The sequence below is a fragment of the Taeniopygia guttata genome, chromosome 1, assembly GCF_048771995.1.
Source record: "Taeniopygia guttata chromosome 1, bTaeGut7.mat, whole genome shotgun sequence".
In the NCBI taxonomy this organism is placed as follows: Eukaryota; Metazoa; Chordata; class Aves; order Passeriformes; family Estrildidae; genus Taeniopygia; species Taeniopygia guttata.
The window spans coordinates 113,280,680-113,302,915 of NC_133024.1; the positions used below are offsets into that span (position 1 = coordinate 113,280,680).

At 44.9% G+C, this 22,236-nt stretch overlaps 1 protein-coding gene across 2 annotated transcripts in view; it reads right to left on the bottom strand.

Annotated features, from left to right (window-relative positions):
• DYRK1A (dual specificity tyrosine phosphorylation regulated kinase 1A) overlaps window positions 1-21,953 on the bottom strand; it is a 75,223-nt gene extending 53,270 nt beyond the window's left edge. The window contains exon 1 of one of the 2 annotated variants that reach the window (XM_030284228.4): window positions 21,816-21,953. The gene's annotated coding sequence lies outside the window, so the exon portion shown is untranslated. Of the gene's footprint in view, window positions 1-21,303; window positions 21,747-21,815 lie in introns of those variants that run through there. The other variant, XM_030284222.4, reaches the window with a different exon arrangement.
• Window positions 21,954-22,236: the final 283 nt, after the last annotated feature.

The following is a 22,236-nucleotide window of genomic DNA, read 5'->3' on the forward strand; positions in this document are numbered from 1 at the left end:
CAGGAATCAACACATTTGTGCATTTCAGAGCTGACCAGGAACACAGATCCAGCCCAGCTCTCCATCGGCCCATCCCGGAGAACTGGAGAATTCCAGAGTGGAAAAGCAGCTGGAGCCCTGTTTTCCAAGGAGGGGTTGAAATCTTAGCAGAGCCCAGAGCTGGTGAGTCCCTGTGACAGTCACAGTGTGACAACACACCACATAAAAGGATAACCATTTTAGGCTTTTTTTTTTTTTAATAGGTACAACTAAATTGCACCCCATGGGTGGAGGGGCAGCACCTTAAACTCAGTCAGTGTCCTCAGTTGTGTCTGCATTGCCAAGTTCTTAAAGCAAAAGGCCTTTCAGACAGCCTGCACAAAGGCTCCCTGGTTTAGATAATAAATTGATGATAAGAGGAGGCAAGAGCAAATCCTACTGATCACACAGTCTGTAAAATCATTACTAGAAGAACTCCCTCAGTAATAACATTTACTGGGCTTCAGGAACCCAGTTTGATCTCCTTACCAGTATAGAACAGAAGTGAATTGGAAATAAAGGAGGAGAGGAAGGAACAGGTGACAGGAAAGGTGTTAAAAAGCAAATTATTGAAAGTGGTAGAGCAAAGAGAAGAATAAAGCTGAAGTCTTTTATTTAAACAAAGAGAGCAATTCTTAGAAATCATCTGTACTAAAACTTTACCTCGTGCTTTTGTTTCCTGCCCTCCTCTTCCCTCCCCAGCCCGGATCTCCTGAGACCAGGGAATGGGATCCCCATGCAGAGCCACTCCCTGCCCATGAGCAATCCCAGCGCGGAGTCACACAGAGCTTAGTCAGCCACAGCGAGGATGCTGAGCACGTTCCATTCCAGGTTACAGCCACAGCGTTATGGAGATGGGGACACTGAATAACAAAACTTCCTCACCTCTCTGACTTCTCCTCACACCCCAGGCCTGCTTTCCTCGCTGGCCTCTTGGGGAATTGAAGTTTTATTCCCTGTATTCCTTAGGAGCATCCATCTCTTCCTGCAAAACTCAATACCTAACGCACATCAATCGGTTCCGTGCAGATCAAAGTTGGGTTCAGAGCAATCAGATTTCTAAACCCCTAAAAGTTAAAGTGTAAAAACCATTATTGACATGAAAATTTAATTATAAGAGAAGTCTGCTGGGGAGGGGTTTACTTGTTACATTTTACTAATTAAAGCCCTTTGTAGAGGGACTTATTTTCCTTATTCACGATGACTGTATTGTAAGATTCAATATGGAATCTTTTTGCAAAGCCAGGTTCAAGTTTTTCCTCTGTGAAAAGATTATTTTGTAATTTTTAAAGTCATACTGGTGGAATACAGAGAAACCCCTGCATTTCTCATGACTACACACACTGCTGGCAGAGCTGAACATAATTCAGGTCACTGACCTTCGGTGAACACAGGCAGGCCTGTTGCTAGCAACATAAAATATAAATACTTACTTAGAAACCAATTTTTTTTATTTATTTACTAGGAAAATTATCCTGAGGTACCCACCATGAAATGGGAGTTATTAACACACTGGAATATAATGGATTTAGACATCTGAACTATGCAGAGGCAACCAGTGATGAGGTTTGGTGTAAGACAAACAGAGCAAAAGATTCCTCAAAGACACAGATGTAGTGTTTTATTTCAAACACTGCACAGTGAAATGTAAAGTACAATTAATCCAATTGGAATTAGATTAATAAATATGCCAGGGTGCTCAGTGACTGACAGCCTCCCAGAGGGACAAAGCTGAGGAATTTCAGCATCATTGTTTTGCCAGCACCCAGCACATGCAGCGTGCTTTGTTACCAGGGAAATCCCGTGTGCTTAATGTCCAAATTAACACCCATCTGAAAGCTGAACACACCCAAATTCACTGCTGTTCTTGTGATCTACCTAAGGAATAATTCACCAGAATGAAAAGGGAAAAAAAATGGCCAAGCTGGACTGAGTTCTTTGTACAATAACTCGGGTTCACCTGCAAAATCACAGCAGGAAATTAAAAGTAGATTATAATTCCAGCATAAAAATCCAATATATCCATTCCCTTTCTGGGCACCTGCATGTTCCTATGTATTCCACAGCAAATGTGTTGAGTACTAATACAGATAAATTAATTTGTGATCAGCATCACATCTGTCCTGTTCCCAAAGAAACCACAGATCCCCTTCTCCAGCTTTAAATTCTGTGGGATTCTGGAACACTTTTTAGCTGAATGTTTCCACTGAAACAGCAACTACTTTATGAGTACAGAATCAGGGAATCATGGAATGGTTTGGGATGGAAGGGACCTTAAAGATCATCCCTGGGGCAGGAACAGCTTCCACTGTCCCAGACTGCTCCAAGCCCCAGGGTCCAGCCTGGCCTGGGACACTTCCAGGGATACAGGGGCAGCCACAGCTGCTCTGAGCAAAGGTTTTAAAACTCACCATCTTCAGGTTTTAAAATCCATAATTCAGTAAAAATGAAGTACCTCTCCTCAGGTGACTGTGTATTCTACAGAACCATGAGCAGGTGACCTTCTGAAGGCAGCTCACCCTCACACACGGGGCGCAGGTTTCTCCTTCTTAAACATGGAAAGAGAACGCTAAACATTTGGAAATGGATCATTTCCCTACATCACTGGGGAAAAGTCAACAACAACCAAAACTGAGTTGATAGCAGACTTCCCCAGCATCCTCCCGAGGAGCTTCCACATCAGGACTTGTGAGATGCTCATGAACCAAGCACAGCCTCAGCTCAAACACACCCAACTGTGATTTTTTTTGCGTGCTGCAAATGATTTTCAGAGTTCCAGAAGCACTGGCTCCCCTAAAACCAAGATGCTGTGAATGACTGGTTTCACTCTCGTGCTGAATTTCCACCATCGGTGAGGTGTGAAAGCTTGTGGAAGCAGCTTTGCTGAAATCACCGAGTTTCTCACCCAATTTCAGCCCTGGCACAGTAGAACTGCAGTTGCAGCAGAGCAGGGATTTCTTTCCAGCAGCAGCAGAACTGAAGCAGCCTCTGCCCTTCCCTGCAGCTGCAATGGGACAGGGGCACTCAGAAACTGCACTGGGGGAATGGGGAGCAGGAGAAATCCACAATTATTCATCCCAGCTCAGTGTTCTAAGCTGGGCCATTGCAGATGTGCAGTGGTGGTATCAAAATACCCTCAAATGCACCTAAAACACAACCAAGTGTGATTTTATCACCCACAGAGCAGTGGTGTCACACCAGGATTAATCCAGGCAGATTCACAGTGAGGTTTGAGTCTCTGAAATACCTGATTTATAACACGCCCATTTCTCTATAATACATGATTTTTACAGTCTATTTAGGGAATGCATCACTTCTAAACATGAATTGCTTCCCAGGTGTCTGAAGGAACTGAAATGTTAAATTTATAACTGACCCATCCAGCCAGAGAAGTCAGGATTTGTTTTTTTAAATATTCATTAATTCATGGGAACCCCAGAACAAAGCCTGTGGTTTTAGGAAGAATTAAACTGACACAGTGAGGGGGGAGAGGAGGGGAAGAAAAACCCCACAACAAAGGTTGAAATACTTGAGATTTTTTAGATAATTTGCATCTGATGCTTTGCTTACTCACTGACTTAAAAAAAATTAATTTTAGAAGGAAAAACTTCAAATATTTTCAGTCCACTGACCTAATAAGGAACCTCCAATTAGAGAGGGGAGTGGCTCTTTTTTCCACCCACTTAGTAGTGCCAGACAAAAGTCAAACCACTGGATTTGCATTCCCCTCCCTCCAGCAAACAAAAAGAAAAGATGCTACAGCTGGAACTGCCCATGCCCTGCAATATCAGGAGCATGGGACTAAAGTCATATTCCAAAGTAGAACGGGCTGTAAATTAGTTTATCCAGAGGAATATGACATTTTTTGCAGAGCTGAGATTTTTTTTCTGCAGGTATTTTTTTCCTACAGATGTTTTCAACAAGGCAAATAATTCCATGTACAAAAACTGTTTCTGTTCCTTGTGGTTGGGAAAAGAACTTGAGAAATGCAAAGCCAAACATGCCCTGCTACAGAATTGCATTCATCACTTCAGAACTTCAGACCCAGAAGCCTCAAGAGATCACAACCTTCCTACTTCTCCCTGAATTTCTGAGCCATAAAAGAAGAATTACAGGAACACCTAAAGCTGCCTCAAGTTTCCACAGAACGTGGCCAAACCACTCAATTTACAGATTTTTACTGCAACTTTGATATTACTACAGCTGATTATTCTTCCACTTTAGTTGTCACTACTGCTCCTGTCATTTTTGGTTGTATTCTTTCCTTACAAAGTTTCTCAGACACCTGGCAAGGGAGGGGACTCAGGTGCAGCCACCTGAACTTTTTCATCCAGGACTAGAGCTGGAAAAATCAAAATCAACCTTACTCAGACCACAACAAAGAGAAATACTTTATATATTTATGAAGAGTCTGTGCAGCTGCTCTGCCATGTTTAAATGAAATAAAACTACTTCTCCAGCTCCATTTGGCACAAGACAGTTCTGGTGTTGCTCCCAAAGATTTAAAGTTACTTATTTCAAGTATAACAATGTAGATATTTGTTGCCCTGGTACAGCAGTACCTTTAATCTTGAAAGTTTTCAAAATATTTTAATACATGGAGATAGGCACAGATTTAGACTCCCAAATTAAAAAAACAAAACCAAACGAAGACCATAATAAAACAACCAAACACACAAAAACAATCACACCAAGGCATAAGTGCTGGCTGGCTCTGTATAGAAATGGTGCTAATTTGTAAAATTTTGGTTAGTAGCCTTTTTTTTTTTCTAGCCATGTATAGGTTTGTGGGCATTTTTAAGGACTTTTGGACCTTTTCAAACACACCAGAAACTGCTGTTTAAATGCTGCCTCTCTGGCAGCTCCCATTGACACTGCAATGCCACAACCCTTTTTTTTATAATCTTTTATTATTCAGATTTAGACTGGACAGACATAGCTGGATCCTTTCAAACTGCTCTTCCAGCTCCTTTAACTTGGAAAACACCACACCAGCTCCATCCTTCTCCAGACATGCCAAGATAGAAGCACCAGGTTTAAAACCCTTGCCCATCACACTTTCAAACAGCACTTCTTGTGAAGTTCATCATCTTTGAAAACTGACAGTGGCCAGGAACAGCCTCCACAACAATTAGCTGCATTCAGCTCCATGGGAATAAACAGAATTATTTCATTAAAATCATTACTTTTGGGCTGAAGTCTCCCAAAAGCCAAAGGTGATGCTGATGTGGCTGCTGTGCTCGCAGAGCCCTCCCTGTGGCACACCGGGCAGTGCCCGGCTGCGAGTCAGGGCTGTGCTTCTGTCACTGCCCCACAGGAACCCTAGTGACAATTCCTGCCTTGGAAGGGACCTGAGAGTCACCCAGTGCCACCCCTGCCATGGGGACACCTCCCACTGTCCCAGGCTGCTCCAGCCCCAAATCCAACCTGGCCTTGGGCACTGCCAGGGATCCAGGGGAATCTGGGAATTCCATCCCAGCCCCTGCCCACCCTGCCAGGGAACAATTCCCAATTCCCAATCTCCCATCCAGCCCTGCCCTCTGGCACTGGGAGCCATTCCCTGGCTCCTGTTTTTCATCCCCAGTCCCTCTGCAGCTCTCCTGGAGCCCCTTCAGGCCCTGGCAGGGCTCTGAGCTCTACCTGGAGCTTCTCCTCTCCAGGTGAGCTCCCCCAGTGTCGGAATCTGTGGTATTTATGATTCCGAGATTGTAGAAAGTCTCTGTCTTTCAGCCTCGTTGCCAATGAAGAAGTTGTGATTAATCTGTGCTGGTTTCAAGGTTGTTTATTCTGTTTATCTCTACCATGTTCTGCTGCCCTGCCGCAGCTCTGTCCTGCAGGGCAGCGTGTGGGGCTCTGCCCTCAGTGGGATGGTACAAACATTAAATACCACAAACTACCTGTGCTGGATTTACAATAACGTGCCAATATCTGTCACCTACGTTGGACAGTGTGTCCCCAGCCTGAACCAACAGAAAAATGCCAACACCACAGTGAAACATGGAGGGCATGAAGAAGGAGAAAAAGGACAAGACACACCCAATTTCCTCCATCTTGTCCCCTCTGAACCCCTAATCTAGAAACCTAAAATTTTACTTTTGCACCCGTGCCACACTTAATTATTACTCTTATCAAACACTCAAAGCTTGTAATTCATCCTGTAAGATTGAAAACTCTTTTCCATGGACAGAGATCACAGCCAGTGTCTCTGGGGGCTCTGTACAGGGGGGTTCCTGACCCCTGCCAGGGTCCCAGACCTGCCAGGGCAGCCAGAGGGAAGCCCTGGATTCCCACACCCCAGCACAGAGGGGCTGGGACCATCTTTCTGTCCCTGCTCTGGGCTCCCTCCAGCAGCTCCACACTCTGATGTTGAGGTCCCCAGAGCCAGAATCAGCATTGCAGGTGGGAGCTCACGAGAGCAGAGGGGGAGATTCGCTCTACGTGAAAGACATGAATAAATAAAGCTCCCACATTTTCCTCACGTTGTTCACTCCAAGCCCTTCCATTTCTCAGAACACACACCCTCAGCAGCTCCAAACGTTTTTCACTAAATATGAATCATCCCTGGGACAGTATTTGTTAACTTGCCATCATTCAGGATGGGTTTACGTTCCATCTGTAGCGCATTTGCCATGGCCTTATTCCCCGGTTCAGGAACCGCTGACCTAGAAAACTCTCACTGAAGAAGGAGATAAACTAAGGAACTTCAGGAAATTCTCAGATCATCTGGGGATGGAGTCAAAACACCTTCTTCAGACTCACAATTCCAAGGTCTTTTGCATTATCTTTTCGGTCTCCATCCATCCCTGCTGTTAAGCAAATATTTCAAGGTATACTGAGATATAGGTAGGGGGAGGTAATAAACTGCAAATTCCTCCGTTTTAAGTGGTATTATAATCCATAAGAATAATTCAGGCATCCTATCCAAGTGATAAAAGCACATGGATGCAAGGGAGAAAAGCCAGTGCAGACACTGGGTGCAGATCAAGCAGCAAAAGCTTTACTGGGTATGTTTATTATCACACTGAATAGAGATTTCATCAAACATTCACCCCCAAAAATACAGTTACTGGTAGCTCATTGGAGACTCCAGACTATTTGTTCTCCTACATAAAACCATTGTCATTAATTTAAAAAAAATAAGATCAGAATGTGCTAATTATAATCTGATGTGCGCCCAAATTCCTTACAATTTCCTCCAGGAATTCATCAAGCCTTCATCCATGTATGGATACCTCCAAAAAGAATTCATCATCTATAAAGCCTTCAATGAGCAAAAAGCCATGGCACTCTTTTAAGTGAACTGACTGCCAGAAGTTGATGATCTCCTGCTTATTAATATGGAAAACAATGATTTGCTGAGCTTCAGGAATTCAGCAAGAGGCTGGAGGTGACTCAATCCCGAGTGGACAGGTCCTGGATGTGCAGTTCAAGCTCAGGCTGTAAATTTGGGATAACGATGGCTTGAATCCCTTTTTGGGAACAGGCACTATGGAGAAGCAAGGAATTCACTTTGGATTATTCTCTGATGGCAGCTGTAAGGTAAAAGTCTGAGAGAGATCCTTCAGTGACATAAAAGTCCAGGAAAAGTCTCTCCAGCAGAGCTCTCTCACGTTCATTTGCTCTAACTCAACTTTTATGAGGAGAAACAGAAAAAGTTGAACCTTTGGGACAAGTTTTTGTGAACTTCACCAATTCCAGCATCTCAATATGGAGTTGACACTGATCAGTCTGATGCTCTCCAAGGTACTTCTCATTTGTTCAAGAAGTAGACATTGCATTAAATCTTTGACAAACTTATCCATTTAAGTATTTATGTCACAGCAAGACTATACAATCTTTATTAAATAACAGTATCTCTGCCAGCATCAGAAGTTGGTAAGGGCCTTACCAGAGAAGTTTGGTTTCCTGTAGCATTTTTTTCCTTGATAACAATTCCTAAAATGATTTTAATAATGCAGGTCACAGGAAGGAAATGAGGGCAAATTAAAAAAAAAAAAAAGCTTTTAAATCCGGGCCTTATAACCCTCCAAAGAGCACTCAGGATTGCCAAGCCCAAGGTATCCAGGAAATAAAAAAGCAAGAAAATCTCTAGTGTCCCACTGAAGTTCACACTCCCAAGAATAGCCTGGGATAGATGGAAAGACTCCAAAACAAAGCCACTTTCCCAGCAGATCTTTTCTTTTATACTAATGACCCTGAGCTGGTGTATTCTATGGAATGATGTGCTGTGCTTCTTAGGAGACTGCTGGAAAAAGGGAACTTTTGATACAGAGCTGCTCCTGCTCCCATGTTGTGAAATAGCTCAACAAGAGGGTCCTGAGTGTGCTCTGACACATTCCAGGGGCTGCCCAGGGGGGTTTGGAGTGCCCATCCCTGCAGGTGTCCCCTGGAGGTGGCACTGAGTGCTCTGGGCTGGGGACAAGGTGGGCCCAGCTGGGACTCCCTGGGCTGGGAGGGCTTTCCCAACCATTTTCCAAATGATTCTGGGATTCTCTGATCCAGCAGCCAAGGTCTGGAACTTCCCCTTTTTTGCTCAGACATTTTTGTCTGAAATACTTCATGGATAGTCAACCCAAAGCAACTCAGGGAAAAAAGAAATTTGGTTTCAGGAGAAGTGCCATGGAATACCAAAGAAGGGGATGGAGGGGGGAAGACAAGCACCAAACACCAGAGCAGCTTCAGAGTTCTGTGCCTAAGGAACCTCAGCTACTCCTGCAACTGAGCAGTGCCACGTTGTTCAGCACAAGACAAGTCTTTAGCCATGAAAAAAACCACACAGAAACCAAGCAGGATGGACAGAGCTCACTGGAAAACGACTCAAATGGATTAAGAAAATTAAGGAACAAAATCATCAGACAAGCTGCAAGTCAGCAGAGATACAGCATTTATGAGCAGCAATTTTATTTACTAAGAGGGAACCACTGAACATCTCCAAAGACAATTATAATTCACACTCTCACTTATGTTTATTATCATATAAGAATTCCAAAGATTGGAATGGCATGGAGAAAGTAGGTCTTGCTGGCTATTTCCCATGCTCCTGCCCTCAGTCCACCCAAAAACTCAGAGAAGCAAAGGGGATGGGCAGAAGAATTTCACTGCTTTTTTCCTGCCATAAAGAGTAAGTGTATTGCTCAATTTTCCACATTTATTTGAAGTTACTTTGGATTTTTAAAATATGGATGGACATTCAAATGGATGGATTCAGATATTAAAGCATGAGTACTTCTGTCTACTTTCCCAACTAACAGGTAAATAATGATCAACATGATTTAAATAATTTGGGCTAAAATATTGTGTATCTGAATGCATGGATGTGAAATTGGTAGCCTATTTAAGAGGACAAGCAAGCATGGAATTTCCAAAAGTTTGGGTTGGTTTTTAACATAACTGGCCCAGCTGGTGGTTGTGTGGAATAGAAACTTTTTTTATGTCTCCTTTGTACAGCAGGAAGAAGAAAACAAAGCATTTTACTCCACAATTCAGTATCTCGTATCAGCAGGTTCTGCTCATAGCTTATACAATGAAAATACCTTGTCTAAGAAGTTAACTTTGGGAACTTCAACTCATTTTTCAGTTTGTCCAAAAAGGAAAAACACATTTTGTGTGTGCATGCCTATCTTAAGGTAATACAGAAGTCAAGTGAAAATTCAAAAGCGAATGAGACGGAGATGAAACCTGTATATTGTATTGGTTTGTGGTATTGTTTTGGGTGGAATGCACAGAAAATTAAAAACTTGGGGGATTTTGTGTGTTTAAAATGGGGATTTTTTCCTACTGGGGAAGAGAAAGGAGAAAGAACAAGCAACTGAGCAAATTACAATAAGAGAGGTGCTGGCAATGACCTGGGAGAAAAAGGGCACAAGCAGAAGTTAGAAAACTGTTAAAAAGCAAAAAAAAACCTCTAAGAGGACCAGAAGGGAACAGAGAACAAGAAGCATCAGCAGCCAGAAGTGACTCCAAGCTCAGGCTGTGCTGGGAGCTCACACCAGGGCAGCAGGAATGTGAGTTTAAGACAGCAGAAAGCCAGAGAGGCAGAGCCAGGAGGGGACAGGGATGACACAGGATGATTTACTGCAGGAGGGGTGGCAAGAATTCCTGGCAGTGGTGTTCTCCAGGCAGTGCCAGCGCTCTCAGGGGCAGTTACCCAAGCCCTGCCCCGCTGCTGCCCACCCACACAGCCCATTCCTCCATCCCCGTGGCTGCAGTGTAACCCGACTCCCACCCCCACACACACCCCAACGGTAAAAATATAAAATTATCTATTTCAGCCAACTCACCCTGCAAGCCTGATGCACTGGCTGGGCTGACAAACAGCTGTGCCAGCACAAAGCAGGTGGGAGCACAGCCCCGAGGGAGGGAAGGGGAGCTGCTCAAGGGGTCACTGCCTTCAAAGAACTCCTGGCTGCACTCTTTGCTCGGAAGAACTCTTCCAACAATTTCCCTCCAAGGGATTCCATCATCTACACCCTGTGCAGAAACTTCCCATCAAGCCTTCACCCATCTATGGATACCTCCAAAAAGAATTCACCATTTATAAAGCCTTCAATGAGCAAAAAACCATGATACGCTTTCAAGTGAACTGACTGCCAGAAGTTGATGATCTCCTGCTTGCCAACACTTGTAATATCAGCAGGTTAATGCTGGCCCTCACCCCTCGTAGATTAAACACAAAACCAATTCTTTCTTTTCATCTTTATGCTTCTTTTGTATCAATTATTTCAAATTGGAATAGGTACAGGTCTGGGGAGAGCAAGGTCATTTTCACCAGTCCAGGAAAACATGGACATGGCTGGAAGGAAAAAGGGGGAGAAAATCAACATTGCTTGTGTTTTTCTCTGAATATGCTGCTCTTGCTGTGCTGCCCTTCAGCATCCTCTCAGCACTGAATTATGTACCTGCCCATGGCCTTATCTCATTCCAGAAGACTGATCTGGATGAAAAAGAGATCATGAATTCTGCTCGAATTTCCCCCAAATTTAAGAGGGTGTAGCCACAGAAGACCAACAATTCCAGTCTTAATTCCCCAGCTCCAGTTCCTCTGCTTCCCTCCACTGTCAGCACTACCAGCAGCGTCTCAGGACTCTGTCACAAGTTTGGTCAGCTGAAACCAGAACACATTATTTTTAAAGAGTTCTATTTGAGACATTTAGTCAGTTTTCCCTCTAAAACCCAAGCAAACTCAAGCACAGAAAAAGGTGGGTCACACACCCAGTGGACACAGGCACAGATAACTCTCTGTTCCCCAAACTGGTCACTCCTGAAGGCTCAGAACTCAGCCCTGCCAGAAAAATTGGAGCTTTTGGACTGCTAAGATGGAGCTGTGGATGTCCCATCCCTGGAAGTGTCCAAGGCCAGGCTGGATGAGGCATGGAAGATGTTCCTGCCCAGGGCAGGGGGTTGGAATGAGACAATCCTTACAGTCATTCCAACCCAAACCATTCCATGATTCCATATTCCAATCACACAAAGTGGGAAAATCCCATAAATGCCTCCTTCTCCTTCCATATGAAAGCTGTATAAATGTCATATCCATTGAAATTCACATTTATTCATCGCACAGATGCTTCTCATGTGCACCAGGAGTACACAGAAAACAACCTACCCAGTCAATCCAGCTATCCCAAAATGATACCATTTCCTGAAATACCCCATCACTTTTCCCAAAATTGAGGTATGAGGATCAAATGGGAAAAGAAGTTGCAAATTAAAAATCAGCATTTTTAAAGACAAACTCAGTTTGAGAAGAAACAACTTCAAACCCTAATTCCCCCAAATTTCCAAGCAAATCCTAAATTCCTTGAGCAGACCTCTATGTGGATGTGCTGAGTCACTCTCCAACCTTAGGAGGCTGCTTTTTTTCAAGTTACAGAGCACTCAGAATACAAACTCCAGGCAAATGAAACTGCAAATGCAAAGAGCATCCTGCTATTAAAGCCTCAGACACAGAAACCCTTCAGCTCAGCTCCGCCCGCTGCGTCACCCCGTGACTTTGGGCACTCACCGGGTCACCAAGGCAAATAGAAAAATATTTTTAAAATATAAAGTTTTTTACAGAAATGGTGATAAAGTTCTGGAATGGCTGCCCAGGGAGGTGGTGGAGTCACCATCCCTGGGTGTGTTTAACAGAGCCTGGATGTGGCACTGGGTGCCAGGGTTGGGTTGAGGTGTTGGGGTGGGTTGGACCTGCTGATCTTGAAGATCTCTTCTAAGCCAGAGATTTTGGGAATTCTTTGAGTTCTGTGGCTTTGGGCACTCCCCAGGTGATTTTGGGCACTCACCAGGTGACTCTGGCCTGTCACTTCACCTTTTGGTTTCAGTCCCTTGCTGGAGAGCAGCTCAGGGAGTTCTTTATCTCATGCTGTGTGCATGGAAAGCACAAAAAGCTCTTCAAGATGCCAAAAATCCCTGAATTCCACCTCTTCATTCCAAAAACCAGGAGCTCAGTGCCTTAGGTCAGGCTGGCAATAGGATACAGAAAGTTTGGGTGGATGGGGTTTTTCTATATGTTAGATCCCAATCACTGGAAAACTCTTCCATGGGATGCTGGAAAAATCCATTAGAATTCACTTGATTCAGATACTAAAATGTGGCATGAGAAAGTCCCAAACCTAAAACCAAGTGCAGGGTCAGGACAGAGATCAGTTACTGACTTTCACTTTTAAAAATTAAATTTATATATTTACTACATAATAAAAGATAGTTCAGAGCACCAAAAGCAAGAGATGATTCTCCCATTGTTGTCAGTGCTTGAGTGCTTGACTTAGTTTGGGAATTTTAATGGAAATAATGAATAAAGCCAAGTGCAACTCCACAGAGACAGTCAAGACTGAAATGTTGGGAGGAAGACCACATTTCCAACCTAAGGAATGCAATCCAGACCTGTTTTCTCTAGTACATCAAGGAAGTTTATGGATTTGACACTGTCAGGTTGGGGGTTCAGAGGTTTCAGAACACACATAATGACTAACACAAAACGTAGAAATTGCATTCTGGGCCTACTCTGTGATTGCTAAAAATGTATCTTGAGCTTCAGCCTCACCTCAAACCACAGCCCTCAGATTCTTCTGTTTTATGCAACCAAAATCATGCAAAGATGAAAATTAAGATTTGTTTTTTAAAGTATCAGTGGTCCAGAGGAAGAAAGTAACAGCAAAGCAGCTAAAGAAACCTGTATCAGAAAATACCAAAGGGCTTTTTTTTTTTTTTCAAATATGGAAGTCTGAACATCAAATTCTTCATCCCATACTCAAAGTCTTGTATAGAAATAATCACAAGTTCTCACATTTCAATAAAATTACAAGACCCAAAATCTTAACAAAAGAGTGAGGCCAACACTTACAAAATACTGGATTATACTATGTAGGCCCAGGATTATATTTCTGAGGTAGAAAAAAATAGTTATAAATATTTTAAAAATGAGGAATGACATAAGGAAGGTCAGTTAAGTCCACCCTCTCTCTTAGCAGAGTTTGGAAATACACATTAAAGGACAGCAAATATAAGCTTAGGGAATCTCTGTCACACACACACAAAAAATTATTGGCTGATCTCAATCAGAACATGTGACTGATTAAAAAAATAAATTAATTAAAAACTGGAAGTTATTACACTGGACAGAAAAAGGGGAATTAAAAAAAGGAAAAAAACCCAAACAAACCACCCCAAGATAGAAAACCTCCAGGAGGAGATTTAATGACATTAACTACTCCAATGTGGTCTTTTCCTTATTTTCAGATTTTTAAAAGATGACTGAGATTGGGTTTTGTGCTGTGGAATCAAAGCCCCAGACCCTGCCCTGCCCAGTGAGCCTGTGGCACTCCATCTTTTACATTTCAGCTCAACTGAAAGAGGCTTTTCAATCAATCTGTTCCATTTAAGTGGCATTTTTATAAGTTTTGCAGGAGGGGTGATTTCAAGATGATCACTGGAACTTTGTGAACTGTAAGGAGAACTTGTTTTCTTATTTCTTGAAATAACTGGGTGCTGATTAAGAACATCCAGCAGAAAACCAGAATTAAATACTTGCTTTATGCAGGTGGAATACAACCATTATACAATAGTTACACAACTCTTTCTTTGCATAATAAGAAGAGAAAAAAGTGGGGTTTTTAAACCAGCCTTCAGAAGAGAGAACTTGATAACACCACAACTTGGCCAACTGGTTTTCTTTGCTTTATTGGCTTCTGCAATAAATTAAATGGCAATATTCTAGCAAAAACTTGGGTTTGGGTATACTGTGTGGCAGTAATCAAGTAAATGGGCACTGGGTAGAACCTTCAACCCACTTTTAGAAATCTGTGTCCAGTTCTAATAGGAAAAAAGCATTTCTGGTGCCCATCACAGGGAGCAAAGTCCTCTGGACTGCAGACTGAGACCCAGAGCAGTCAGAGCTGCCAAGAAGCACCAAGGAAGGCAGTGCAGAGCCTGTGCTCCATCTGTCTCCACCTGTGCTCCTGCATTTCTCGAGGTTTCAACACCGAGCTCATAAAGTTTTAAAAGGTCCATGCTGTGAACATGACTCTGGTTAATTTAACTCCACAGAGATACATAAATGAATGTTGTGATGGGTCAGAGACTGCAAAGCTCACATGGACACTGTGCTGCAACTGTGGCAAACACAGCGAGAACATACCCACAGCAACCCTGCAAGGACACAGGACAACCTTCCTGAAGGGCCACAGCAGAGAAAGGATTTCCATCCACACCTCCAGATGATGAGTTTCAGACCTTCTCTCATTAAGCTTTTGTACAGCAGACTATCAAATTACAATAATTACCAGAACTCACAACCTCTTTATTTACAGAAGAAAACCCAAACCACAAACACACGGATTTCCCCAAGGCTGTCCTGGAAATTCTGTAGAGCAGCACATGAGGAATGGACAGGGAGCTCCAAGTCAGGAAACCTGACACAGAAAGAAACAACACTTACTCCATGTTGTAAATACAAACCAAAACAGAAATCAGAACCCAAGAAAGGTCCCTGATTAATACAAAACAAACTCAAACAATTCTCAATTGTCCTTATAGAAACTTTACCTGTATAACACAGTCTCCTATACTCTTTTCACTCAGACCTCAACTGACTCATTTGTGATGCTGTCTCTAGCAGAGACAGCTCAAAACACATCGATCCACTTCGAATTTAAGCTTTAGGTTAATAATTAAGCTTTACAATTAATAAATATATACTAAGATCCTTAAAAATAATAAACCACCACAGAAAGTTTAAGGAGCTACAAGAGCCATTCCAAGTGAAGCTGTAGCAACTGGGTAGTTGCAGGGTGGTTACCACTGCCCAGAGTTGCCACTCTGATTTTGGGGCAAAGAGCCAGGAAAGTTTGGAGCCTTTGGTTAGAGCTTGACTTCAGCAAAAGTTTAAAAACTGTGTCAGGGAGAGAGACAGGGAGAGCCACAGCACCCTCACGAGTGACAGGACACGGAGCTGTGTGACAGACACAGAGGAGGGCAGCATCCAGAGGGACCTGGACAGGAGAGGTGGGGCTGGGAGAACCCCACGGAGTTCAGCAAGGCCAAGAGCCAAAGTGCTGCCATGGGGAATCCCAAACACAAACCAGGAGGGTGGGGAAAGGATGGAGAGCAGCCCTGGGGAGCAGACTGGGGGTGCTGGTGGTGAGAAGCTCGGTGTGTTCTTAGCCCAGAGCCCCCCATGCCCTGAGATGGGAAAGGGATTGGGATTGTGGGAGTGGGATTGTGGGGATTGGGATTGTGCCCTGTACCCCACAGGTGAGAGCCCTGAGACCTGCAGAGCTGCCCCAGGCCTGTCCCAGCCCAGGAGGAGCTGGAGCTGCTGCAGAGAGCCCAGAGGAGGCTCCAGGATGAGCAGAGGGATGGAGCAGCTCTGCTGGGAGGAAAGGCTGGCACAGCTGGGATTGTTCCCCTGCACAGGAGAAGCTTTGGGCTGAGCTCAGGGTGGCCTTGCAGGGCCTGGAGGAGCCCCAGGAAAGCTGGAGAGAGACAATTTCCAGGGCATGGAGGGACAGGGCACAGGGAATGGCTTCATACTGACAGAGGGCAGGGCTGGATGGGAGGTTGGGAATTGTTCCCTGGCAGGGTGGGCAGGGCTGGGATGGAATTCCCAGAGCAGCTGTGGCTGCCCCTGGATCCCTGGCAGTGCCCAAGGCCAGGTTGGACACTGGGGCTGGAGCAGCCTGGGACAGTGGGAGGTGTCCCTGCCATGGCACTGGATGGGCTGTGAGGTCCCTTCCAACCCAAACCACTCTGGGATACCATGAAAAACCTGATTTTATTGGGAAGGCAGAGATCCATTACTGCAATCACACACACACATGCAGCATTTGCAGGAATGCTCCTTCTCCTGCACAGGGCCTGCCATAACAATCTCAGTTTCTGAAGGAACACTCTGACATTGACAGAAAGTCACCCCAAGTACAAGAGCACAGAATTTTAAGTTTAGTATATCTCATGATGGTAAAAAATGTGCATTAAGCTGTTATTCCACAATATTGACCCAGTGTTTGTCATATTTATGAGTAACTTCTATAGAAATAAAAACTCCCAAGATCTTGTAACATTAACAAAGAAATCAATGTATTTCAAACACTAACTCTGGCACAGCATTACATTAATGCCTAATTATCCACAAGTTGGAAAGAATAACAATAAAGAAGCCAGAATCAGACATGATCCTGGAAAGTTACTGAGCTTCCAGTGGCAATCAGATGTTGAAAGTGTATGGAAACTGATTTGTCTGTGACCACACACACCCCCTCTGTGTATTTAATGTGTAAGTCCTGTTCAAACTGCAGTTTAAAAGAGAAATACATATGGTTCCACAGCTGTAAGTAGGGAAAAGCTGTAGTTACAACCTGACGGGGCAGAGATCAGTGTGAGGGAACTCTCAGTGACCAGGAAAACACAGGACTGAGGAAGTACCAACACATTCACTTCCCTGACAAGATTTCTCTCCTCTTTTAACCCTTCCTTGAGGTTTAACTCAAAGTGATACCAGGGGCACAAAACTGCTCTCTCTGTAAAGGAGATGCTGGATGTTCCAACAGGACCACAGTAAATGAGTTATTAGTAATTTATGGAGTTCACAGAAGCACAAATCATGAACACACACAGGGAAAGGGGATTTGAAATGAAATGTGTCTGCAGTCAAGAAACCACAAACCCAGTGAACAACAGGTTTTTGGGACACTAAGATTTAAAAGTTTCACTAGCAAGTTCAATTTAATTATTAAAGTTATTTACATATGCTTTTGTGAACTAGTCAGCCTACTAATTTGATTTTTTCCAGTAACTCAACAAAATTCAGTCTAATTTTTTTCCCATTATTTTTTGAAGGAATGACTCTTCCATCAGAAATCAATTTGTACATTTCCATCCCGCTCTTATTTCACCATCCAAACAGTTACCAAAAAGAAAGAGGAAACTTTTCAACACAAAGGAGTATTAATGTATTATTAACTATTCCTTAAACTGACTCACAACACAGTCTATTTTTATTTGCCTCTGGGGGAAAAGAAAAAGGGGGTGGGGGGAAAGGAATACTAGGAGGCTTTGGAACTTTATGTAACAGCAATTGAAAGCTTGGTCTCTCACAGCTGGAACAAAACTGACACTTAATAGAGTTAATTTTCATTTACTGTTTCACTTTGAGGTACTTGGTGCTACCCAGACATGGACGCTTTGCATGGAGAATGTTTACAAATAGAAGTCAGCTCGTGGTGTTTCGGTTAGAGAAGTATTTCCCTGCTTTTCCAAAATTCAGAGCTGGGATTTCACTGATTTTGTTTTCATACGGGGGCCTGAAGCAGCACCAGAGTTTTCCCACTCTATGGATGCAGGCAGGGCTGACTGGGAGTGGGGATTCTCCCCAAAAATCATAAGAACAGGACACTTTGGAATAAATAAGGAGATGATAAAGCAAATACCCTTCAAAGTGATCCATACCAAGGGTTAGGACAAAGCAGAACCCTGCTCTAACAGAATGAAATCCACTGGTACCAGCAAAAGCAGGCCAGTTATTTTTCCAGTCATTCTGGGATAAATGAGAATTAAATGCACAATTTTACCTTCCTTCCCCAAAAGAGGAAAAGGTGGATAAAACAATAGATAATCACTGCAATTCTACTGGTATATTGTGTCACCTTGAAGAGCCAGCACTGGGGAACTCCACAAATGGAACATGCCTTTGTGGAAGTAACCACTCCTGATTTTCCAAAGTTTCTCTGGCATTTTTAAGGCATCCAAAGACTACAGTTCCCATCAGCCTCCTCCTGAAGGACCCATGGAGGTGAGGATGGAAAGGAAGAGCATTCCCCTTCTCCTGATTGCTTCTTTCTCCCCTCAGAGGCTCACAAGAAAAGCAGTTCACCCAGAGAGGTTTTTGGTATTCGTTCAAATAATAAAAATATTAACAAATAACAAAAAAAAGTCTTAGAACAAACAAGAACTCTCATTGCATAAACATCAGAGTCTGAGTAGCCAGAAAGTTATTACATAATTTTTGCAAAAATGTATTTCTTATCAACCTCTTTGCAGAGATGAAACTGTAAACTCAACAAATAATGTATTGTATTCAGTTATAAAGACAAAAGCAGCAGTTCTCTGTAAATAATCCTATTCTATAACAACAGATCTATTTACAAAAGGATTTCAGAAGTTATACAACTCCCATAATATAAAGGTATCAGAAAGTTTTGTACTTTAATGTGGAGAACAGCTCTCCAAATGGCATTCAAAATGACCATGGAAAGGCTAAACAGATACCAGGCTGCAATTCTCACCCAAAACCACAAACAGCCACACAACTTTCAACCTGCAGTCCCACAGCCAGGCTTAAAAACACCTGAAATGAACAGGTTTTCAGAGGAATTCCCAAAAGATAATCTAATTATAGCAACAAAAAGTGCTTTTTTTGGTACCAGTAGGTATTAGTCTTCAGACCAGCACCCATTTGAGCTCAGATGAAGCTGTGAAATGCCTGCATGGCAAATAAAAGCACCAGTTTTGTGTGTTTATTCTTTTCACATACCATCCGAGCAGGTGGTCCAGTTTCAAACATGACTTTAAGATGTGGCACATGTAAGCAAGTCTGTCCTAATTAAATGTCACTTGAAAAGCTCGGACAAGGCAGAGTTTTTCCCGGACACCAGAGGTGCTCTGCTGCTTTGTTTGAACTATCAGCCACTTTGCAAAAGTCTCTTATGGCCCTCAGGTGCTCATTCCCACCCTGCACAAGCGCCCAGACTCCCAAACTGGATAAATCCCCCGTGAGTCCCTGCTTGTTTCACACCAGGAAGGGAATCCTGCACTGCAAGGGAGAACTCTTGGCTGCTATGAGGTAAAATTATCCTTGTCACTGTCCAGCTGGGGGAGGGGATGCCAATGACAAGTCCTAAATCCATCCAAGTACTGATGCAGGAACTGTAACACTCGCTCCTGTAACCAACCCTACCTGTAAGCTTGGAAACAATATCGAGCTCTTGACCTATTGCCCTCCTGGCTTAGGAAAACCCTGCTGGCTCTTCAATTTTGAACAAGATATACTTGCTTCACCCAAGGAATAGTCCAAAGCCATGAATTTAACTCAAAAAGCTTCATGAACTTGGATGGAATTTTTAATTCACAGCAAAAAATGTAAATTTAACATTTCACACACATATTCTACTTCAGACTGCAAATAAAAAGTCTAGTTCTAAATAATTCATGTAAGCCAAAAACAAGAAGCGTAGCCTACAAAAGTATCTATATATACACACACCAAATATATATAGATAATAGTTAACAAATACTAGCTCAGAGTTATTTTCAGTGTTATTATTCTAATTCTATAAAGTATAATTAATTTTCCAAAAATATCCAACCTACAGAGGTTGGGGGAAGGGCGGCGTGGAGAAAGAGAGAAACAAGTTTACCAAAACTTTTTAGGGCTACAGACTATTCCAAGGAGGGAAGTTAAATTCTGCTTGGTTACAAGCAGAAAATTAAATACTACCAGAAATTAAATGTTTGCTGATTTATCACCAGATACCATCTATGTGTTCTTTGACTTCACACACCTTTCTTGAAGAAAAGGTAAGGAAACACCAAGAAGATAATAAAAAAAGTTGTTAACTTGTTCAAATCCGGGCCCCCACAAAACTCCATCCACCTCAGTGTGACTTCAAGGACCTCCTGGCAGAAGTTAACACCACACACTCATTCGGATTCAACCAGGACCGCTGTCAAAAACACGCCTGTCGATTTATTTTGTAGCGAGTTACTCTGCCTTTGTTGATTCTAAATAACAATAAATGTTAATTTCCCTCGATGGCTGTGGAGTAATAGGAGAACTAAGTAACAGCAGCAATCTAGAAACATGATCAAAGAAGCCCTACCTGGTCTTTGGAAGGGCTAAACCCAAAGCTTCAAAGCCGACTGAGATCCAAAACGACACCAATTTCTAAATTTCCAATTCCAGGACTTTAAAACGCGTTTTGTGATCCCAGGGCGGCGGGAGGGAACTCTGGCCACTCCAGAGGAGCACCCAGTGCATCCGAGAGGAGCCCCAATTCCTCCCCACAACACAAAGCTGAATCCCTAAAAGGCCGCGGCCAGCTACTAAAAGACGGAATCAGGGAATCATTAATGATGGAAAAGACCTCCGAGATCATCGAGTCCAACCTACGGCCACCTTGTCAAGCAGCCCATGGCACCGAGAGCCACGTCCAGCCTTTCCTTAAAGACCTCCGGGGACGGTGCCTCCGCCACCTCCCTGAGGAGTGCCCGTGTGTCCCTGCCTGTCCCTGTGCCTGTGTGTCCCTGCGTGTCCCTGTGTCTATTCCCAACGCTGCTCCCTCCTCCTCCCCACCCCCACCGAAGGGATGACAGGCACCTCGCTCAGGTAACTCCTTCCCCATCTCCCTGCACCTTCCCCACCCGCCCCACCGGCCCCTCACAGGTGCCGGGGGCATCCCAATCCTCCCCTACAACAGGTGATGCTCCGAGTCCTGCCGCCCTCCTAGCCGCCAGCCCGGCCCGAGCCCTCGCACCCGCCCACCGCAGGGCGTTGCGCATAACACCGAGAGGCTCCGGGCGAGCTCCCTTCCTCCATCGCCGCTCCCAAGGCCCGGCAAGCCACAGCCGCGCTCCAAGGGGAAAAAGGCCGCGGGCTGCGGCGGGGCGGGCGGGGATGGATCCCGGCCCTGCCGCCGCTCCCGCTCTAAGATGGCAGCGAAGCGCTGCGGCCCCTCCGCCGCGGGCCCGGGCGAGGCGGCCCCGGCTCGTCCCGCGGTGCGGCGTCTCACTCACCCGTGCGGCGGCTTCTCCCGGGGCGAGGCCTCTCCCTCCGCGGGGCGAGTGCCGGGCTCGTCCTCCCGCTCTTCCCCGGGGGCCTCGGCGGCGGCGGCGGCGCCTCCTCCTCCCTCGGGCCGCGGCTGTGCCCGCGGTTGGGAAGGGGAGCCCGGGCGGCCCGGCGGGTCCCCGGCCGGGCTCTGGCTGTTCGCTGCCCTCACAAAATGGCGCGCGGTCCAAACCTGCGCAGCGCCCGGCGGCGGCTCGGCCTCGCCTCGGCTCGGCTGCGATCGGCGGCCTGAGCCCCGGCCGGGAGCGCGGGGACAGCGGCGGGGGGAGCGGGAGGAGCGGGAGGAGGAGGAGGAGGAGAAGGAGGAGGAGGAGGGGATGGGGGGAAGCGCAGCGCCGTACCGAGCCCCCGGGAACTCCTCGCTCCCTCCCTCCCTCCCCCGCCTGCCAGCCGCTACCTCCTCCCCCTCCCTCCCTCCCCGCCCGCTCCTCCTTCCCTCCCTCCCTTCTTCCTCACGAACCGGCTTCGCTTCCCGCACCGCCGCCGCCTCAAGCCCGGCCGCGCATCCCCGGCGGGACCCTCCTCGGAGCGCACTTTTTTTGCGTCCCTTCTTTTCCTTTTCCTTTCGCGATGGAGGTCGGAAGAAGGAGAAGGAAAAAAAAAACTTTAAAAATTTTAATAACCCCCCGGAGATTCTGGCGGAAATGTACCTCTTTACTCTTGTTTTTTTTTTAATTATTATTTTATTTTAATTTTAAAAATATTTTTTAAATTTAAAAAAAAAAACCCAACTGACAAAATGGCGGCGGGGGCGAGCCTGTTGCCGTGGCAACTGTCAATCACCCGCGGCCGGGCGGGAGACGGCGCTGACGTGGGGAAGCAAGGGCGGGCCGCTCTCGCCATGGCAACGGCTCCTTCCCCCCTCCTTCCTGCTCCATGCC